At 44.8% G+C, this 17,636-nt stretch overlaps 1 long non-coding RNA gene across 1 annotated transcript in view; it reads right to left on the bottom strand.

Moving 5' to 3' along the window:
* Positions 4,952 to 17,636, bottom strand: part of LOC102166699 — a 29,538-nt gene continuing 16,853 nt past the window's right edge. Inside the window, exons 2-4 of the long non-coding RNA XR_002343328.1 lie at positions 17,026 to 17,104; positions 6,557 to 8,909; positions 4,952 to 5,562 (exon numbers count right to left, since the gene is read on the bottom strand). This is a non-coding gene — a long non-coding RNA (uncharacterized LOC102166699). The remainder of the gene's footprint in view (positions 5,563 to 6,556; positions 8,910 to 17,025; positions 17,105 to 17,636) is intronic.

The raw sequence follows: 17,636 nt of genomic DNA on the forward strand, positions 1-17,636 counted from the left end.
AAAGCCTACTGTATAGCACAGGAAAATCTACTCAATAGTTTGCAGTAACCTATACCAGAAAAAAGAATGAATACATTTATATATATATGACTGATGACTTTGCTATACACCTGAAACAAATACAGCACAGTATATTAAATGTACTCCAATAAAATTAAATAAAAAAAATTTTAATTTAAAAAAGCAAAAATTACCCTTCAGTTAGAAACTATAATTTCTGGGTTGCAAGAGGTGGCTTTGGGCAAATACTTTTATTTCCTAACATTTCCTTTCCTTTGCATTGGAATGGAAATAAAAGCCAAGAGAATGTGTCTTAAATATAAATAAAACCTAAGTCACAGACTCAAGTGCTAACTGAGAGGCTAAATAAGCAGCCAGTAGGCAGACTGATGATGACAGAAGAACTTGACTCACAACTTCTGCAGCCACCAGCCCTGGAAGCCAAACCACAACTCAGTGGCAATGGCCACAAAAGACCAGGACTTGATCAATAACTGGCAGTTTCCCTGACTTTTGTCCCTTCTCACAACGTAGGATCCACCAGTAAAGAGCCTGACACACAGGCCCAGCACAGCCTCGGGATGCAACGCGGCTGCCAGCAGCACCTCCAGCTTCCCCTTCCGGGGTGGCAGCCTCTAGGCAGTGCCACTGGAAACCCTCCCTTCCTTCCACTCAAGCTTTCTGTTTCTCTCAAGGCCACTGAGCCAATGCCAAGGGGAGTGAGGGCAGCCCCTCTCTCTTGGTCCACAAACTTTGAGCAAGCAGCCTGGCTTTCCTCGTTAGCATGGGCTTTGTTTACATGCATGCAATTATCAAAGTAACATAAAATGACAACAACAGGTAAAGCCTATTACTCCTATTCCTCCAGGGCTCTGTCCTACAATGATATCCATGCCACGGGCTATTCACTAAGGCCAAAGTTAAAGACATGGGAAGCAGTGGGGAGAGGGTCTGTAAGACAGAAGCTGGAAGCAGGAAAGACCTTCTGGCAGACAGACACACAGACAGATGATGGGAAAGGAAGGGAGGATGAAAGCGGGCTGGGGAAGTGTTGAATTTGGTTGCAGAAAAGACAAATGATGCCAACTTCAGCCGCTGTTGGAGTGTCTTTGAGAGACCAGCTCCAGGGCGGGGAGGCAGCCTGGGGAGGAGGGAGGGACCCAGGGGGCACCCTGGACCAGGGGCAGAAGTCTCAGGCCCCTTGCTGGCTGGGGCTGAAACGCCAACATTTTGTGATCTCTCTGCCATTCAAGACTCAAAATCCGAGTATCAGCTTTGCTGGGGTCACCAGCCTGTCCCCAACTGAGGTAAGGACAGAAGCACAAGGAACATAGTTCTTAGGAAGAGCTAATCTCTCCAAAGGAAAGTGGGGTGTTCTTAGAAAGGGAGGGTGGGTGCTGGGCAGCCAAAACACCATCAGTACTAAGGCGGGACTCCTGGCATTGACCTTTGCATGCCATGCTTTAGTCCTACTGCTAAACTCAAAAAGAAAAAAGAAAAAGAAAAAAGGATCTTTAAGTGTTAGGCAATCTGCTGAAACATTCAATGTCTATGAAACTTTCAAATGCTTGTCGTGTTTAAATTTGACCTCCCTCAACAACCATAAATTTTTTTTTGGCCACCCCTGGCATATGGAGTTCCCCGTGCCAGGGATCAGATCCGAGGCACAGCTGTGACTGACACCACAGCTATGGCAACACTGGCTCCTTTATCCCACTGTGCCAGGCAGGAATTGAACCTGCATCCTGGCGCAGCAGAAATGCTGCTGATCCCCTTGCATCACAGTGGGAACTCCAACCACCACCAATTTTACTGTTAAAATTGAAGAAGCCAGTAATCATCAAGGAGATTAGCCGTGACGTTAACTAGAGAGTCACACGAGATATGACGATGGGGGGCTGGTGGTGAAATAATTTAGAGGACCCGGAAGCTTACAAAAAGGGACACTTGTGAGCTCCCGCTGAGTCTTTTGTCCATAGGGTATCCAGTGCGAAGTTACTAATCTGTGTGTAATTTCAAGGAGGGGCCTGCGCTTCCATGGTTTGGAAGGCAAATGCCTCGGGAGAGGTGGGCTAGGCAGCCCATCACCAACTGGAAGCTTTCCCAGTGTGCCGGGGACATCACCATGCACTCTGACCCACGACTTCTGGGGCTGTCACTTCCCAGTACATTTGTATCGTCCTGAGTCTTCCTGAGGAGCCTTCCCTTTGCATTTACTGACAATGACATGGGCTAAACAAGAGCCTTCTCCAATCTCTTTTCTGAGACCCTCCTCCTGGGCTAAAACAGAATCACAAATACTGTCGGGAAAAAAAAAGATGAATTTCCTAGCATGTTTCCATTTTCTCAGCCTTCCTACTCATCGCTACCATTCCTAAGTATGTTTACTTTCCATTAGAACAGCATAAGACTGTGTTGTGTCTGCACTGACCCAGGTGCTATAGGGTCCCAGAAAAACGAGATGGAAACTCTGCTCTCAGGAATCCTGTCCAGTGGGAGTGGGGCCATGCGTGGCTGTGACAGGAACATGTGTGCCGGTCACTCCTGACTTCTCTCAGTGGCCCCTTCCCTCCTTTCAAGTAGGAGTCGGGGAAGGTAAACCTGAGCCTAGAATTCTGGGGAGGAAGACCCAAGTCCTTCAAGAATCCACCCTTCTTGATGCGGGTAGTTGAGATGGTAGTTAAGACGCCACCCTTCCTTTTCAGGCATTTATTCAATTATTCATTCAGTCTTGATTTTTAAAATTGACTATAAACTCAGTGATTCAAAACAATCCACTGGCATGAAAAGACTTACTCCAACCTCCATCTTCTGGCTACACTAGAAATTCAAACACACACCTTGAATGTAATACCTTTATCTTCCTTCCAGGTAAAGCCAGGGCTTTGAATACAGAGCCTCGCCTCCACCCACAGTTTTATGGTTGTATCGCAGCCCTGGCATCTCCACAGGACACGAGGCAGGTGCCTGGCTCAGGAGTTTATGTGGTTCTCTCCACAAGAAAAGGACACTTCTTTCCAGCCGACTTTTACTTTAAGAATCTATTTGCCTTCTTGATATTACGTATTTGCTATTAGGTTAACTTCTGCCTTCTCAGCAAATTCAGAAATACATATGGCTTCTCTGTCCTTTACCCAGTTTTCAGAGGAAAGTCACTACACATGGGGGAAGCCTCAGCTAGTCCCAGAATCCAGCCAGTGATTAAGAAGAGTGCTGTGATAACAAAATAAACCCGCATCAACACACAATGGATGACGTCAGTGTCTACAGCATCTCCTCCCACAGGAGAAGGGCTGTAAAAATGCCATTGGATAGAACTGAGAAACTGCCAACTCCAATCTCCATGGTGGGGGTACAAAGGCAGGATTAGGTGTAGCATTGAAATACGTTGTTGTAGGTAAGTTGGCAAAAATAGAGGACTTGAGTGTAATTACTTGTGAGTACTGATTCCATACAAGTATGAGCTGAATCAGGGATAATCTCTTCAACAGTGTGTTGTACTGTAGGAGGGTGATTCACACATTAACAGGCACAGAGCACTTACTATGAGTCAGGAAGCCTGCCGGGAACCAAGCCTGCAGGGGACAGAATGATGCCAACCCCCCAAGGGCTCAGGGCCAGCAGCAGGGGAGCTCACCGGGGTGCAGACACAGGCAACTCATGTGGCTGCCACCACACAGAAGCCCCCACGGGCAAGAAAACCACTGAGCCCTTTGCCCTTTTATCCCCAGTAACTGTGTGTCTAGCACACAAGAGACGTGGAGCAAACTTCGGCTTAATTCCTCAGTACCTGCCTTGTACTGGGATCATGCGGTATTTCAGTCCAGCCTGGAAGTGGTCCCTACTTGTCCCCACAGCCCGCGGGAGAGGTACCCATTGTGCTTACCTTTAACTTGGTCTGCTGACCACTTCAAAATAAAAATAAAAACAAAACACTGTTTTAAACTTCAAATAAATCTCTGAAGCTCTACATTTTTTTTTTTTTTTGTCTTTTTAGGGCTGCATATGGAGGTTCCCAGGCTAGGGGTCGAATCGGAGCTACAGCTGCCAGCCTACGCCACAGCCACAGCGATGCAGATCTGAGCTTCATCTGTGACCTACACCACAGCTCATGGCAATGCTGGATCCTTAACCCACCGAGCAAGGCCAGGAATCAAGCCCAAACCTCAAGATTCCTAGTCGGATTCATTTCCGCTGCACCACGATGGGAATTCCCTGAAGCTCTGCTTTTGATGTGTTTTCAAACTCAGATGGAAAATGTACCATTTCTAAAGACTAGATTGGTCCTCAATCGTGGAACAGTGAAAAGTGAGCCATGACAGCAACAGCTTCTATTTGTTGAACCATTATTTACTGATCACGATTTGTCAGACTCACTGGATGTTTATAAATTTAGGTAGCATATATATAACCTAAAGTTTGTGTTAGCTATAGATTCATTTAACATGTTTTAAGGAAAAAATGTAATGACATAAATGATTTAAAGGATATTATGGATATGCTTTAGAATGAGGCAAATCTCTCTCCACTCCCACATAATCCAATTTAGTTTAAAGGAAAAAACCGCTGAGTCTAAGTGGTCCAGGTGGAACGTGCATGTGACATGAACATGCAGGTGGTGAGAAGATGTGACGGTTGGGGACCCGCTGTGTGATTTCCCGGGACATTGAAACACACGCGGAGGTGGTGCTGGCTCTGGAGTAGGACCACCGGGTTCAGGCTCTGCACTCCTGTTTCTGTCACACACTGAGCTGGGGCTGAGCCTCTTCTCCCTCCGCTTCCTCTACCAGATGCGCTGATAACAGCGTCCACCTTGAGAGGGCAGCACTGAGACTCCAGCCCTGAGGGCAAGGCTGTGGTGCTGCTGTGCAGGCCACTGGGTTTTATGTCAGGTGCTGATGGAAGGGCTGGACGAAGCATCAGACCGACAAGTGTATGAGGCTAATGGAGGGAGTGACGGATGGATGGAAGACATGCGCCTGGCAGGCCTCTTGGCTGCTGCCGGCTGCAGACCCAGGGACCAGCTCCAAGAAACTAGGAGGGTGAAGATCAGCGTGAAGCGCAGCAGGAATGAAATGTAACCCAATCAACTGTATTCTTTTCACATTTGCTTCTTTATTTTACCACCAATACTAAGAGAGACAGACCATTATCTAAGAATAGCACTTCTGCTTGAAAATTAGCATAGGTTGTATGAAAACATCTTACCGTAATCAAACGTTCTGTGCCTCTTCAGTCACTTCCCACTAAGGCCACCTATTCGTAGACCTAGCAGGTGCCAGGTTTCGGGGAGGAAGTGAGAAGAAGAGGAAGCGATGCACCCAACTCGGGCAGAAGCTTCTCCCAAGAGCCTCGGATGTGTTCCACACAGGCTGGCCCTGCAGGTGTCTGCTGCCGTCCAGGAAAGGACAGCCACACGGTGACAGGCAGGTAAGCAGCCTGTGGGAGGCGCAGTGGCCCTCTCAGGAGGCAGGGGGTCCATCCCTCCTCCTGTACCGAAGCGGCTTTCGGCGAGCAGCTCCCGCTCCGTCTGGCAGGTCATCTTGGTGTTCGCCCAGCCACCTGCCGAGGGAGGGGAAGGGAAGTGACACAGAGAGGGCACGTGGCTCAGAGTGGAAATAAAACACACAAAGGGTTTAAAGAGTCCTTCAGAGAGAAGCCGAGAAATTTTTAAAAGCATGGGAGATTTCAAGCCACATCAAATGAACTTTAGGAGGGCAACTGCCATGGACTTTTGTCGGGTACCCAAGCTGAAAGTTACACTGATTCATCCTTTTTGGGGGCAGTTTTCATCCTCTGGTAACATCACAAATATTCTAGTACATCTCAAAATCGGTAAACTTTCTCATTTGGAGTTTCCATAAGGGAAGCCTTTATTTCTCCCCATCATCTGATCAGTAGGTCTATACAGTGGCTAAACCCTCAGACTCTAGAGCAGGACTCTTCGAGAGAAAATATGAGTCACATGTGGGAGAAAAAAAATCCACTGATGATGGAAATTGTAATCATTTCAACATATAGTCAATACCACAAATGACTGAGCTGACTGCCGGGCCCTGGATCTTTGTGTCTCCCCTAAATGCTGTAAAAGTTGGGAGGGTGGACTTCTGGGTGGGATCAGTGTCTACGGGGGGCTCCAGAGCCCCTCCCCACCCTCCAAGGGAGGACACAGCAACAAGTTGGCAGCTGGCGGCTTGAAAGAAGCCTTCAGCGGGACCCAGCCTGGCTGGCACCCTGATCTCAGACATGCAGTCCCTGCAGCCAAGAGAAATAAACGTCCATCGTTTCTAAGCCACCGGACTGCCGGGTGCTGTTACAGCAGCCCGAATGGACTTCCACAACCACAGTCTTACTGACTCCTCGTCTCTGGCAGCTGGCACATGCCTTTTACACCTCCTCACACCTTGATTTGGGACAGGGGCAGTTCAGGAGCTCAACAGACACGAGCTTTTAATCCCCAATGGGACAGTTCAGTTCAAGAGTCAGACCCCCCGGCCCTGAACCCTGTTCGTGTTTAGGTAAGAAATCTGACCTCTGGGCGTCTCAGCTTCCTCACCTGTGGAACAGAAGTGTCATGGAGCCCCTCTGAGGCCGCGGGTGAGGCTGGGATGAGTTGCTTCGTAGAGTTCTCGCTTCACCGGGAGCCTCTACAGGGTCAGGGAGCGGTAAGTGCCAGACCCTGTGCACACAGAGGGCAGGGCTGCAAACCTAAGAGGGCCCCACGGCAGAAGAGAACCCCCTCTATTTTCATCTGACCCTGCAGTAAAGTCCTAAATAATTTCTTTTTCAGATACTTTTTCTTTTCTCATTAGTAGAAGGAGGCATGAGTTTAAATGGCTACGTTATTCTGGGGAAACTAGGAAAACCTGCTTCTAAACTCTCCAAAGTCTCAGTAGAATTTTCCAACAAATCAAGTTTGTAGTGAATGCAGTGATTTTTGCAGGGGCCTGTCCTCAGAGGATCATTTACAAAATCTACTTACTGTATTGGACTGTACAGACCTAGAGTTTTAAAAGTAATTATTTGGAGAGTTCTAAATACTTGACATATAATCTAGAAATAAAATTTTTCACCTCTTTTCCACATATGGCATTGTGTCTAAAGATTTCTTTAATCTAAAAGTGTTTCTACTGCAGTACCATTTATCATCATGGAGCTTCTAATCATTGCAAGATATCTGCAGGTAATTTATGTGTATTGTGTGAAATCCTCAAACAACTTTGCCAAATTAGGTGTCATTATTGCTATTTTATGTAAGAAGAAACGGAGCCTCCTAGCGCTACTCAGTGAGAGTTGTAATTCAAAGCCAGCCCTGAAAAACTTTAATCTTTGCTCTTTTCACACCCCATTAAGGAATGAAAAGATTTCTTGAATAAACTAAAAATATAAGGTCTCTTCCTAGAGCCTGAATGTTACAAAATGGCAATCACGACTGTGATGCACCTGCATGTCAAATGGATGTATAGTAAGAAAACAAACAGAAGATTGCGAAGGGTTACACATCTCCTTCAGAGAAGTAAGAATGCAACTCCTTATAAGTTTCAGAAGAATGGGTATTTCCTAGAATCAGAACTATTGTAAGGTAAAACCCACTCAGTCCACTGAGGGGCTTCTCTGCGTGTCTGAAAAAGTGTACAACACTTCAGGAGTCAAAGATGCCCAGATGCCTGCTAAACTCAGAGCACATCCAGCTGCCCAGCTGTCCAGCTTTGTTAGGACCACATCCTTCCTCCCGTCTCTCATCATAAAATGGGAACTCCTTGAAGACAGGTTTTTTTTTTTTTTTATCTCTATATATCCAGGATGTGGTATCCTGCCTGACACCTAGGAGGTGTGCAAAGTTCTGCTTGAATAAATGATGGGGAATAAATGAATCAACACAATGCAACGCACATGTTCTCTGGATTCAGCAACATGCAATCACAGAGACATCCACCTTGGCACCTGGGCTCTCACACACGTCTCTGTCATGGCCCTTAGGATGGGAGCATCTGCTCTCACCTGGGATTCCATAAACTCCTTTCAGGTAGGGACCATATATTGCTGAATCGCTGAAACTCCTCAACTGTCCCACTTCCTGCTATGGTTTGTGGTCAATTACTATTTGTACAATGACTGAATCAACATACTCTGCAGACTAATGAAGAATGATGGGAAATTATATCATTTCCATTTTTAGGGCACTTTGTTTAAGGATATATTGATAGTCTACTTATAACAACCCTATAAAGTAGGTAGGTCTTACTTAATCATTCTTATCATAAAATTCTGAAATTGAGGATTGGAGAATTGAAGTAACACACCTATGAATGGTCAATGAATTCCAGAGCTACCCTTGCAACTTAATTCTCTTAACTTATATCTGCACCATTATTTGGATAATGCCTTAGAGTTCACAGTTCCTATATATTCCTTTATTTGATTTTATGATTCAATGAACCAGGAGGAACAAGTATCATCCCCACTTTACATATGAGGAAACTGAACCTCAGAGAAGCTGAGAGCAGCACCCACGTCTGCAGAACTAGTGGGAAACAGCAAGTGTGTGAGATTCAAAGACCTGCTTTTGAAATCCTAATTCAGCTTCCTTTCATTGCAGCATGCCTATTCCAGAAGAGAAAAATACTAAGTGTTACAAAGAAAAAGAGAATTACTAACATGATAAGGAGCAGCTTCCTAGGGAGTGCAAGCCTTCCACTCAGGTTTTAAAGGAGGGTGCAATGTGGCCAGACAGATGGAGGGGCAGGCTGGTGTCCAGCTGGAAGTCCTGGACAAAGGGCGCATCACCGCGCGCAGTGAGGGACCGGTGACAGCACACCTGTTGCACGGGAACAGTGCCTCCTGGTTGTCGTCTTCCTCTTCACATTTAAGAACAACGCACTCAAGAAACCAGCCATTTCCTGTGAAAACTGACAAAGGAGATCACGTTGACTCTCAGCATAAAATATACTAGTAGTTGTGATTTTTTTTTTATTCATAGAATCTCCAAATGTTCTTTTTTTAAGTACACTTGTCAGGCAATTTGGGAACAAAAATATGCCATCCAAATTATACCAGCAGAGAAAGCAAGCCTGGATGAGCCTCCTAATTACTCGGAGCAGTGGAAGCAGAAGAAAAGAGAAGGCTTTCTCTCAGGGACACAAATTCACCCTGAAATTCTAAAAAAAGGACTTAACAGCCAAAAATAGAGAAAGAAGTAAATTCACAAAAATGCATTTCAGTGCATTATCTATAGAAGATTGATATGTTTAAATATGTAACATCAAAATCATCATTCTTAATGGTGAACATTTCGAAGTTATCACTGGTTATTGCACCTGTCCATGCAGTTAAATAAGGGGGAAAAAAGAAGGGAAAAAAGGAAGAAAGAAGAATGAAAAGTAATTTGTTGGAAAAGAAGAAACAGAATGGTCATTATTCATGTATAACCTGACTTTCTAAATTAAACACCCCAAGAAGTTACAGAAAATAGTGGAATCAAGAGAGAAGAGGGAAATGATTAGATATAATAAATTTATAAAAATCCCTGACATTTCTCTTGACCTGAAAATAATGGTGAGAAGCATAACCCAATGAAAGTAATAATATTCAACTTCCGTAAAAATTTAAGAATGTAGGATAAATCTAAAAACAGACATAGAATGGAGCCCAGGAGTTCCCGTCGTGGTGCAGTGGTTAACGAATCCGACTAGGAACCATGAGGTTGCGGGTTCGGTCCCTGCCCTTGCTCAGTGGGTTAACGATCCGGCGTTGCCGTGAGCTGTGGTGTAGGTTGCAGATGCGGCTCGGATCCTGCGTTGCTGTGGCTCTGGCGTAGGCCGGTGGCTACAGCTCCGATTCGACCCCTAGCCGGGGAACCTCCATATGCCGCGGGAGCAGCCCAAAGAAATAGCAAAAAGACAAAAAAAAAAAAAAAAAAAAAAGAATGGAGCCCAATTGTGACTCTGTGGGTTAAGAACCTGATGTTGTCTCTGTGAAGATGCAGGTGCAATTCTTTGCTTTGCTCAGTGGGTAGAGGATCCGGAGTTGCCATGAGCTGTGGAGTAGGTCACAGATGCGGCTCGAATCCAGTGCTGCTCTGGCTGTGGCATAGCCCTCAGCTGCAGCTCTGATGACCCCTGGCCTGGGAACTTCCATATGCCTCGGATGTGGCCATAAAAAGAAAAAAAACAAAAACAGGTGTAGTATAATTTATAGAAAAGTTACCTAAATGGAAGAAATGACAGGAAAGAAGACATAAACAGAAAAAGCAGGCCTACATTTGTGAACATGAAGAAATTACAGAGATGTCAGTTTTTCTCAAACTTGAACAAAATTAAATCGGATTCACCCTAGGGTTTTACAAGAGATTTGATGAGTGCATTACAAGATGTACGTGGACGGGGAGGCAGGTTCGACCCCCCAGCCCAGCATAGTGGCCTAAGGATCCGGTGTTGCCACAGCTACCGCGGTTTAGGTTCTATGGCTCGGATCTGATCCCTGGCCCAGGAACATGGATCCATATGCCTCGGGGCAAACAAACAAAAAAAAAAAAAAAGAAAGAAAGAAAGAAAAGAAAATCTATACTAAATAAGACAACACAGAACTGGTTGGCAAAGATAAGTTGACTGATGGAACAGAAACAAAAGGACTGGGAATTGACCTGGACATTTAAGTAACTGCTTTGAGCAGTAGTGCAGAGCTATGAAAAGACCACACACTGAGACCATCCAAGACATCAAAAACTCTCTTACTGTTAGCGATAAATGTGTAAGGAAATGAAAGAAAATCAACAGTAATATTAGCACACCATAATTTAAAACATTAGAAACAGCTAATATTAAAAGGTGTATTTCTTTGTTAAAAAAATTATCAAGAGTAATTTGAATGGTGCTTGCCTCCCTTCTCGGCTTATAACTCACTATAAAGAGCAGGCATCTTTTTATGCCTTAGCAAATTGTCAAACTCTTTTCTAAGGTTCGATTAGCTTCTAACATTTTATCCTCTGTGCTTTTAAGGCCATCAAATGTCTCCGAGAGCTCCTTTAATGTGAAGTTTTTACAGACATCACTTCCTCCAGGATGTGTCACAATCACTTTCCCCCGTTCCTGGTCACAAGTTCCCATCACTGAATTCCACTGGCTATTATCTGAAGTCTCTCCAATGGTGACGGTGTCAATATTCCCAGAGTCAGAGACTTCCTCTATAACTCCTCTTAGGTTGGACTTGAACTTCACTTCCAGCATTACCCCTTTTTGTTTCTTTGCTGTGCTTTCATCTCTGAATTACTCACCTTTGTAAAGTGTCCCCTGGGTTTACCATCAGGAGATGAGGCATCAGTACAGCTACATGCTTTGCTGTCTGTGCATGAACCGTGGTAACGAGGCAGTGATGAGTTACCAATAGGCTCTGAGAGAAGTGCAGTGATTGGTCAGGGCTCCAGATGGGCATCTGTTACCTAGGTAATGACTGGTGACCTGAAGAGCCAGCAGTGGAGTTCCTACTTTATGCATTTATCATGATCATACTGTGGGAACTGAAATTGGAACAATGTTGTTGGGGGATGTCTGTCATTTAACTAATCATTGTACCTGGAATTAGTGTAGACAGAAGCCATGCAAAGCAAAGACCACCTGAATGGGATGGAAGGATGGTAGTAGACTCCACAGAACCCTCGGGAGAAGGAGGAGTCTGTGATAGGCAGTGGGTACCACTGAGTCCACACATGGAAAAGAGAGAAAGTGGATTCTACCCTCCTGTCGCCCACACACATCAACTACAGGTGGGGTGGACAGACCTCTAAGTCTTAGAGAGGCAGGACATGAACGAGTACGTGTGTGTATAAACACACATGCTTAGAGGAATGTCTCTTTATATATATCTACCCATATCTGTCTGTCTGTCTATCTATCCATCCATCTATCTACCTGGAATATCTTAGGGGTAGAGAAAGAAGGCTTCCTTAAGGTATGAAATGTGCTGGTCATCAGAAAAAAATACCATGTTGTTAAATGCAACCACATTAAAATTAAGGATTTCAGTTCAGCAAAATATACCCCAAATCAGACAAGGTACTGTGGGGGTAACTGCTGGTTGACCCCCTTCTTCAGTCACTGCCAGGCTCCAGCCCACATTTCCCAGGGGACTTTGCAGCTACAGAAAACCCGAAGGCTAACTTCTCAGTAAGGAGGTGTGACCAGAGGAGAGGGTGGGCAGCTTCCACCCCACTGGCCTGAAAGGCATTGCTGCCGGGAACTCTCCCATCCTCCTTGTGCTATGACCAGCTCTGACCAAGGTGATGGTGCAACAACAAGAGGAGAAACCCCTGGGCTCCTGAGGGCTGGTAGGAAAGCTGTCATCACAACTGCTCACGTTGGGACTATTACCGAGTGTGAGATAAACTAGGAAGCGCTGGGATGCAGGTTCGATCCCCAGCCTCCCACAGTGGATTACAGATTCAGCATTGCCATAGCTACAGCTTAGTGGCAACTGTGGCTTGAATCTTATTCCTGGCCCCAGAACTCCATATGCCATGGGCCGGAAAAAAAAAAAAAAATGCTCGCTCTTTTTCTAAGAAATCAGGGAAATGCAAAGTAAGACCATAAATACAAACCACCTTAGACCCAATTAATAAAGGCAAAAATTAAGTGTATAAATGTACTAGGTGTTTGCGAGAATATGACATAATATAAATTCTTTTTTTTTTTTTTTTCTTTTTGGTATTTCTTTGGGCTGCTCCCACGGCATATGGAGGTTCCCAGGCTAGGGGTCGAATTGGAGCTGTAGCCACCGGCCTACGCCAGAGCCACAGCAACGCAGGATCTGAGCCACGTCTGCAACCTACACCACAGCTCACGGCTACGCCAGATCCTTAACCCACTGAGCAAGGCCAGGGATAAAACCCACAACCTCATGGTTCCTAGTCGGATTCATTAACCACTGCGCCATGACGGGAACTCCTAATATAAATTCTTATACACTCTAGGTAACAGTAAAACAGTATAATCTCTTTTGAAAAAGCTGCAAATGATCATATTCTTTGATCCTGCAGCTGGCTTCCGTGGACTTACCCTAGAGTAGGTTTCTGGCCTCAGCACCACTGACATTCAGGGGCCTGACAATTCCTTATTAGGGGCGTCCTGTGCGTTGTAGGATGTTGAGCAGCTTCCTAGGCCTCTACCCACTAGACACTAGTAGCTCCCCCTCCCCAGGGTGACAGCCCCCAAACAACCTCCAAACAATGTCCCAGTGTCCCCAGCAGTGGCCAAGTCACCCCCCTTTTGGAAACCACCTCTCTAGGCATCTCTCAGAGCCACGCACACATAAGAACATTCATTTCAGCGTGTGTGTGACTGTTGAACTGGAGCCAACACAATTATCCACATATGAGATGAATGAATGTAGTAATGCAATAGAATGTTACAGAGTCATGAAAGTGAATTATAACACCACAGAAGAAGTGGATAAATCTTAGAAACGCAATCTTGAGTGGAAAAAAAATCAAGTTGCAACAGACTTCATATAACATGCCACAATTTTTACAAAGCACAAAAACCATCAAAAGTATATTTAAAGATACCTACATATTTAGTAAAGACTTTTTTAAAACAAGGGAAAAAAAATAAAAAAATGATATATATAAAAAAAAGGACGTTGGCTGCCTTGAGGGAGAGGAAAGAACAGGCGGTCACGGGCACGGCAACATCTGGGCTCAGATTGGGGGGTGGGGTCATCAGAACTGATTTCATACAAAGTTTGAAAAGGAAAAGAAAGAAAAACACAGCCTAGATACTGCATCATGGTAATTTTTTTTTCTTTTAGTGAAGAGTGTGAAGAGTGTAGGAAGAAGGGTTTAGTCAAAGAATTTAAAAATCCAGTTAGAGTGACAGCTTTCAACGTCCCTTGCCTGAGTGTCACCAGCCCCATCCCTCGGTCAGGGAACCCCTGAGTGTCCCGCCAAACCCAGCCCCCCACCCCACCTCCCCCCCATCACTGTTCATCTTCTCTGGGGGATCTTCATGTTCTTGGGTCAGGAGAGGTCCCCTTGCCACTCTAAGGATCACTCTTAGACCAGGTGTCATGCTTCATACGTGTCCGTCCCACCCGGCACAGCTGTGAGGCACAGACCACCTGCCTTGCTCCCATCTAAACATCCAGCCTGTGACAGACAGCCTGTGCAAAGCAGGCTCGAAACAAAGAACTCCTACGTCAGAAAGCAGAGGTTTTAAACACGTGGTCTGAGACCACAGGAATCAGGATCCCCTAAGATACTCACTAAAAAAAAAAAAAAGGAATTTTTTTTTTTTTTTTTTTGCTTTTTTTTAGGGCTGCACCTGCAGCATATGGAAGTTCCCAGGCTAGAGGTCCAGTCGGAGCTACAGCTGCCAGCCTACACCACAGCTACAACAACGCCAGATCCGAGCCGCATCTGCCACCTACACCACAGCTCACAGATCCTTATCCTACATCACAGCAACCCTGGATCATCCTTAACCCACTGAGCGAGGCCAGGGATCAAACCCACATCCTCATAGATACTGGTCAGATTAACTACTGATCCACGAAGGGAACTCCCAAAAAAAGGCATTTTTCTGATGATTCAACCTCTACTGAATCAGAATCTTCAGGGTGAGCCCAAGAGGCTATTGTGTTTAAAATACTCAGATGGGAGTTCCCGTCGTGGCGCAGTGGTTGACGAATCCGACTAGGAACCATGAGGTTGCGGGTTCGGTCCCTGCCCTTGCTCAGTGGGTTAACGATCCGGCGTTGCCGTGAGCTGTGGTGTAGGTTGCAGATGCGGCTCGGATCCTGCGTTGCTGTGGCTCTGGCGTAGGCCGGTGGCTACAGCTCCGATTCGACCCCTAGCCTGGGAACCTCCATATGCCGCGGGAGCGGCCCAAGAAATTGCAACAACAACAAAAGACAAAAGACAAAAAAAAAAAAAAAAAAAAAAAACTCAGATGATTCCTAAATATTCTGAAGATTTACAAAGTTTGCTGTAAACATAAGTCTCTTTACTGAATTTTTTTTTCTTTTTTCTTTCTTTCTTTTTTTTTTTTTTTGGCCACACTGTGGCATGTGGAAGTTCCTGGGCCAGGGATCCAACCCACAAAGCAGTTGCGACCTGTGCCACGGCTGCAAGAATGCAGGATCCTTAACCCTTCATGTCACAGGGGAACTTCCTAAAGTTTTCTATTCTATTTGAGGTTAGATACCCACAGATACAATCATACTCAAGATAAAAGAATAATGTTAGTAGCTTCTCTATTTACAATGAGAAGTTAAAAAAGGGTCTGGAGAGTTTAATTGAAGTTTTTCCCACACCTGAGCAGATTTGAGTAATCAATGTTTCATTGAAAAAAATCAATAATCAGAAGTTTGTTGCTTCCTCCACCTAAAGCTTTTTCTACGAGTTATTTTAGCTCCTTAAACATATTTAAAAATCACAATGTCCCTTTAATTTTCCCTTGGTCATTTTTATTCTTTTATCAACCAACCACAGTAATAACAGCTTACTCTTCAGAAACCTGCCCCTTGGTGTGATCCCCTCGCCTGCCTTTCGTCGAGAAGGGGCCCCCACTCCCACAGCACCTGTGCCTCCGCTTCCACGGTGGCCCTGAAATCTCTGGGTTCGATCTCCCAATGCTGTTGCTTCCCTCATCGCCATAGGAGTCTCACAATAACTTAAAACTAGAGCCTGGTTAAGCCAGAGATTTCTCCTCACTGCTCTGTTCTGATCCATCTGCAGCCTCATCTGTAATCGGCTGCTCTGCACATCTGGCACTGTTTTGGGGGAGACTCAGGATAAAAGCAGGAAATCTCGGTGCAAAAGCCCCCATCCTTCGTGAAGATGATGGGGAGGCCGCAGCCCTCAGCAGGGACCGGGCATCGCGGCAGCACAGGGCGTTTTCCCTCCTCTACTCAGCGTCTTATTCTGCATCTTTCTCGTAGTCTCCTCCCTGTGATCCCCAGCTCCTTTTATCTGTCTCTTTTCTGCCTGTACACTCGCTCTACCCCTTTCTTCTTCCTTTCTCTTTGGTTTGGCCCCAAATGCACACGCTTCTTTCTTGCAAAAGCCATTTTAAGCTCGCTTCATGCCTTTTAAAGAGATTTACTTAAAATCATGTCACTAATTTAAATACATTCATTAAATTGTCATTAATTATGCTTCTATTCTAGTAAGCACTAAACTAGGCACTGAGAGAATAAAGATTACTGATGTATAATACCAGACTTCAAAAACCTCCAAATCTAGCAGTAAGGGAAAAAGGCATGTAGAAATGGTTTAGATTATATGATAGATGTTAAAACACCTAGCTGCATTTGAGCAGTAGAGAACACAGGTTCCGGAGTCAAACTTAGGTTTGAATTCAGCAGTTCTAAGGGAGACAAAAAAGACATTAATGAAAGAGAATTGACAAGACCTAGTTAACAGCTGTGGAAGGGACAGAAGCAGGGAGAGAGACAGAATCACAGATGATTCCCAAGGTGCTAGTTTGCTGAAGAATGTGCTGGGGGTGCCGGGGGGACCCAGGAGAAACACCTGCCCAGAAACCTGAGAGGTGAGATTTTTGTTGGGGGGGACACACCCTCAACTTGTGAAGGTTCCTGGATGGAGGATGGAACCCGCACCACAGCAGCTGCAGTGACCACACCGGATCCTTAACCCACTGTGGCACAGGACTGCTCCACTGATGTGATTTTGAATACTGCCTATTAGGTCTAGAGATTTTACACACACACACACACACACACACACACACACACACACACACACACACCACAGTAAAGCTCCTGTATTCCTAGGACATTTCCTTCCCAATAACGCAGAAGTGAGTTTTAAAAATCATACAGTACATCTAACCTGACGAAACTTCATCTAAGTATAATTTCTTAAAAGAGAACTATTTTCTCATCTCAATTTTACATGGGCTGTACATTCATCTTTTCTTTCATCTGCCTTTTCTGCTACTTAAAAAAAATTCTTATCAAAGGGTACACTTTTAATTAATTTGAAAAACAAATTTCTTACTAAGCAAATCTTACCTGGACCTGTCCCATCATGACTAATCCAAATTTTCTCCAATTCTCCAAGAGCCACTGCCTCAATGGAAAAAACATCAACCTGTACAATAAAAAATAAACTCAGTTACCATTAGGATGCTTCCTTTCTCTAGGAATAATAGCACTGCTATTAGTATTATACTAGTGCATTACACTATGGCTATATATTTCTACTATATTATTACTATCACTGTGAAAATTACCATGTCTTATGCCTTGTGGGACATGCACAAACAGGTAATGTGTAATTCTTGTCCTCCTCAATTATATGGCTTAGTAAAAAAGATTTTAAAATTTTCATCACGACATTTATTTTGTCTACTATTACTACTAATGGTAATAAAAGTTCCTAATATGTGCAAACCCTCCTAAGGGTTTTAATACATTAACTCACTTAATTCTTATGATAATTCATGAGGTAAGCACTACGTGTTTTCTTGCTTTACAGTTGAAGAGAATGAGACATACGGACTTAAATGAGTTACCCAAGGACAACACCTAGTGAGCGACTGAGCCAGGACTCAGACCCCAGCATCTGCCTCCAGAATGTGCAAGTTCCACCATGGGTGTTTGCCTCCCAGTAGCTTTAATTC

This window comes from Sus scrofa, chromosome 4, assembly GCF_000003025.6.
Source record: "Sus scrofa isolate TJ Tabasco breed Duroc chromosome 4, Sscrofa11.1, whole genome shotgun sequence".
NCBI classification, from domain to species: domain Eukaryota; kingdom Metazoa; phylum Chordata; class Mammalia; order Artiodactyla; family Suidae; genus Sus; species Sus scrofa.